General features: G+C 46.9%; 1 pseudogene; it reads right to left on the reverse strand.

Moving 5' to 3' along the window:
* Positions 1–2,092: 2,092 nt before the first annotated feature.
* On the reverse strand, positions 2,093–4,181 carry LOC135700659 (ras guanine nucleotide exchange factor R-like; annotated as a pseudogene).
* Between the last annotated feature and the right edge of the window lie 1,216 nt (positions 4,182–5,397).

The raw sequence follows: 5,397 nt of genomic DNA on the forward strand, positions 1-5,397 counted from the left end.
GACACTGAACTTTTGATTACATTCGCACCCGAGACGAAGTGGGAAAGCGGTGTTCAAAAGTTGAAACGGTAATCCACGGTTCAACCTGACGTGATAAAATTCAGCACCCATACTCCGAGGCCTCTTGATGTATTCGCTAGGAATGTAGACACGTCCCGTAGCGATGATGTTTGTCTTTCAGCCATAGTCGGTGCGGATAGCCAGTTATCCATCCCGAATAGAAATTCACTTAAAGTTTCCAACGATTGAGCACACACTACCGGGGATGGTCCATTCCACATAAAGACGTTTTTCGTGATGAACGTTTTGCATAAAAGTATACAATGTTATGTCAAACATGTGAAAAATCTCTAAGTTATGCTAAACTTTTTAACGGAGTCTGAGAGAACTCGAAACGGATTCGAAGTGAATGACCGGAAATGTGTAGCCTCCGAGTGGTAGACTTTCCACTCAAAAATATTAACGGAGGATGCACATGAGGGCGGATCTTTATAAAGTCTGGAACGCGCAAACATTGGTCAACTTCAAATTGGTGCATTTCTGTTAAAAATGCATAAACAAAAACCTGAAATGCTGCATTTGAAATTTGAGTGTTTATACAATGGTTGCTATGATCAGTTTTTAGATTACTTTTTCGTCACCTTCGATGTCCTGCCTGCGTGAGAATTCCTCCTACTGCAACGTCACTCGCATCGCAAGCCACTGAAAACGGTTTTGAATAATCCGGAGTTACAAGAACGGGTGCCGAGACGAGATGAGCTTTGAGAGTCTGGAACGCTTTCTCGCATTCTTCCGTCCACCGGAATTTCGTTTTGGCCTTTGTTAGTTCCGTGAGTGGAGTGGCGGTTCGCGAGAAGTCTTTAATGAATCTCCGATACCAGCTACACATCCCGATGAACCGTTGAACTTCTTTTTTCGTGGTTGGAGCAGGAAACTTGCTGATCGCTTCTACTTTCGTTACCTCGTCCACGTGCCATCCTTCTTCGTCCAACACGTTCCTTCAAGAGATCTAAATGTTCATGGAACGTTTCCGTAGCTAGCACCAAATCATCCAGGTAAACAAATATCTTCGGCTCGAGGTCGATGAATAGGTGATTCTTCACGCGTGAAAGCGCTTGACTGGCCGTTGACAGCCCGAAAGGTACTACGGTGAACTGATAATGTCCACGTTGAGAAATGGTGAAGGCGGTTTTCTGCGTTGATTCTTCTTCCAGTGGTATCTGCCAAAAAGCCGATTCTAGATCGATTGAGGACAGGAACCTCGATCCGCTCAAGTTGTTTACGATTGAAGCTATCTGTGGAATTGGATACGCCTCTTGCACTATAACGGAATTCAGCTTTCTGGCATCCAGGCATAGCCTCATAGAGCCGTCCTTTTTCTTCACCGCAACTGTGGCGTTGTTCCATGGACAGCAAACGGCGTCCTCGATGACTCCTAGCTCCAACATTTGGTTAACTTCTTTGTTTAAGTCGTCCAACACGAACTTGGATGTTGGGTAGTATTTTTGTTTAAACGGAGGAGCGCTTTCTGTGTCGATTTTGTGATAATACAGGCTCGTTCTTCCCAGACTGCCTTTGCTGCGTGAAGTCGGGAACGTCTGGATAACTGTTTGCAATCGCTGCTTATCGTGTGCTGACAAAGATTCGATGATCGATGGTTCGGTAGCCGTAACAGTGCAAACAGTTGCTTTAATACCGAATTTGGACCAGAAGTCCATTCCCAAAATGAGAATGGAAGGCATAGTCTCGATGAAGAGCACCGGTAAGGTAAGATTTCTGTTATTGTAGGATATCGGCACGTGGGAGAAGAATGAAACTGAATGCGCAGAGTTGTCAGCTGTTTTTACTTCACCGTTGACGGGAAATTTGGTTAACCCTAATTCGTCCGCTATTATCGAAAGTGAACCCCCAATTAGACTGCAGGTTGCTCCACTGTCCAGGAGACCACGTAATTGACGACCTAGGATATTGATGTTTGCATATGGGCAATTGTCGTTGTTTTCTGGGTCGATTACGATATATTCTGCTTTGCAGAATGCGGGAATGTTGATGAGTGAAGGGATATCAGTTATAGCGGGAGAGCCCAAGCCTTTTATTGAGGGTTCTCGCAGCTGCGGTTTCCCGAATGCTGTGGAACATTAACCGAATCCAGTTGCCTCCATCTCGAAATGCAAGCATCGCAGTTTCGAATTGTACATCCTTTTTTCCCGCAACTGTAGCAGAAAGGAAGCGTTTTTGGTTAGGACAGTTCGGATAGGTGTGACCTGGATTTTCGCACTGCCAACAGATGATCGCTGACGCTGAATTCCCTGTTCGCTGCTCTCCGCTGCTTGGTTGCTGTGGATTTGTGGCTGGCCTTTCTCTCCAGTTGTTCTGCAAGCGAGCTGCGTTTACTTCCTCTGCGGCATTTGCAGCTGTTTCATTCTGCCAAGCGATGTCCTGCTGGAAAGCTTCACGTTCTTGAATGTCCAGTGGGTTCCAATCTTCTTCCTCCTCTGGATTTAGTTCTACCATGTTGACCTGTGCTGCGTTGAATGGCTGTCTGTTGAATGGCCTGTTAGGATTTTCCATGCTGTTCACCATTGGACGTTGATGCGATGTAGTTTCAGGCTTGTTGAATAGGATCGAGACACTTCAAAGTCTTTGCAGACGGTGACTAACTCTTTAACTGTGGTAGCTCGAGAAGCTGCGGCTATCGGAGTGTAATCCGAATTCAGGTGAGATTTCACGATGAACAGTTCCTCCAACTCTGACATTGCTGGTTCTACTATCTCAAATGCAGCAACCAAGGCCCTGTAGAACGCCGTGAACGACTCGTGTTGGCCTTGGAAGCGTAAGTAGAGGTCCTGCTTGATGATCTCGGAATAGTTCGGTGGTAGAAACTCCTGCTTAATTTCTGACTTGAACACCTCCCAGCTGGTTAGTTGAAGATAGGAGCGAATGTACCACTGAAGAGCTCGTCCCTTGAGTAAGTGTTTGATTGATCGAAGCAAGGTTTGCTCATCAATTTCTTCAGTGTCGGCGTAGGTGTTTACCTGGTTGAGGAACTCACCTAACTGAATGATATTGGGTTGACCCGTGTATTCGAAAGGCCATTTATGTACCGGTTGAGTGAACCTGTTTGCAGACGGTTGTTGATTCGGTGTTCTTGGTGTGGTGGGCCTGCCTTGAGATCTTAGGAACCTTTTGAAGTCATCTCGCAAGTGGGGAGGAATATGATCCATTCCTGATGCCTGCTGTGGTATTCCTGATTGGTTTTGGAGGTATGGGCCCCAATATCCTGGAAACATGTTGTTATTCTGAGGTCCCGCCCCTGGAATGCCTCGGTGTAGTTGGTTTTGCAACTGCAATTCCATTTGCTGCCTTCTGACCTGCTCTTGATGAAGCTGCTGTTCCAGTTGTTGTTGTTGTTGTTGTTGCATCTGGTTCACTAGTTGTTGGAGCTGTTGTTCTTGCTTTTGCTGTTGAAGTCTGAGCTGCTGCTCCTCTTGCAGCTGTCGCTGATGCTGTCGTATTATGTCTTGTTGTTGCTGTAGCTGCTGATGTTGTTTTTGTTGCTCGTACAGTTCATGCTGGTTTTCCGGAGTTGGTTGATTTTCCTGTTGTTGTAGCTGTTGCTGTTGCTGATGCAATTGTTGCTGAAGTTCCTGCTCCAACAGTTGTTGCTGCTGGGAAGCTTCCTTAATGCTAGATTGTAGCTGCGCGATCTTGAGTCTTTGCTGCGTATCTGGATCTCCAGGTAGTTCTTCGGGATCGGGGTTGTCTTCTTCATTATCTGGATTTGCACACGCCAAGTTTACTAGGAATTCTTTGTCGATCTTGGCCAGCGTTTTCTTAGCATTTACTGTTATCGTCGGATCCGAAATAACGGACAGTCTGAATCTATAGTGCAGCAGCCTGGATCTGCACACCCTTACTTGATCTTCGTCGTTCTGTCGTAAAGCTGACTCCAACGCCTGACTAATTGGAGGTAGTTTCGCTTGGCACTGGTATATGCTATCGACGTCCGAAAGCACATGTGATGACGCTGTTGGTGCAGCTGCTCCTCCTCCGTTCTCCTTGCTTATCAGTTGTAGCAGCCGTGACGTCTTCCAGTTTCGATCCTGTCCTCTCAATCCTTTCGCTGATCTTACCGCCAGTTCAAAGTCCAGTTCCTTTGGGGTGAGGTGGTCCAAATCCATGATGGATCTGCTACTTCACACTCGTATCACCAATAATCACTGATCACTCACTTGACCGCACGCGAATTACTGCGCGCAATAGTGGGTTTTTTGTCTGGGCGCCAATGTCACAATTTTCTCTTTAACTATGATAAATTGTCCAAGATACGACAGGAATGTCGAAACTCAATGCAATCAAAGTCAATTAATAGTGCTAATGACGGAATCTGTACCACAAAAGGGAGAAGTGGTCCTTCGGTGCAATTGCACACTCAAAGCTCTTATTTGGGCCTGCTAGCCACTCACGATTAATAAGGTGTACTAGCTACAGATGGCCGGGAATGAAACGAGGATGATTTCATTCAAAAAACTCAATCACGGAACGATAACATCAGGATTTTGCTACTTAACGATTTAATATGCATCTCTTAAAAGCTTATTACTACAGACTATTACTTCTTCCTAACGCGTATCGTTGGGGGCCCCGTGATGCTGCTTCACCTGCATGCTCATGTTGCTGATGCACCGCCGTGTCGCGCAATCAGGTCGTTGCCCTTCGTTGCACCGTAGATCCACAACGTCACTGTTGCGTCGATGCACCGCCGTTTATCGCGCGACAACAAACAGTCGCCGTATCGGTGTCGAGCCAGACCGTGTTGACGCTCGGTATGCAACCGTCACACTCCTCTGTAGCCCCACGGCACTAGTGTATCAGCGCTTGTCACGCAGCAGTCTTTCGTCGCACTGTCCACTGCCTCCCGTTGCCCCGTCTGTGCGCGTCGCACTATTGCCTTGTGTGCCGCACCGCTGCACTCAGCCGCCTTGGTGAACTATCACCGATTTGTGGATTTATCGCTCCTGGCAATCCACTGGAATGCGCTGACGAGACAATAGTGTCTGGTGGCGCGATTTGAGGCGACCCGGGATGGTCCGCTCGACCGGGTACGATCGTCAGGTGATCTCTGTAAATAAAGGCCCTCTGTAGAGGTGGCACTGCGTTAGCCAGTCATTGGTCATCACTGATAATGATCAGGTTACCTTCTGAGAGCCTTTGGTATCTCTTTGTCGCAGGCTGGATGATCTCGATCGTTAGATAACGTAGACGATCGTACTGTAAAATCGGAAATTGGTACAAATCCAAATTTGCATGAATGACTTCGTATTACCTAATGGCGTGTTTGAGTCATCTTGACCTATTGTCCTCCGATTGTCGAAACGGTGACGGTTTGGAGAGCCC

Source organism: Ochlerotatus camptorhynchus, unplaced genomic scaffold (assembly GCF_037179485.1).
Source record: "Ochlerotatus camptorhynchus isolate MF236.1 unplaced genomic scaffold, CSIRO-AGI_Acam_v1.1 ptg000140l, whole genome shotgun sequence".
Taxonomy (NCBI): domain Eukaryota; kingdom Metazoa; phylum Arthropoda; class Insecta; order Diptera; family Culicidae; genus Ochlerotatus; species Ochlerotatus camptorhynchus.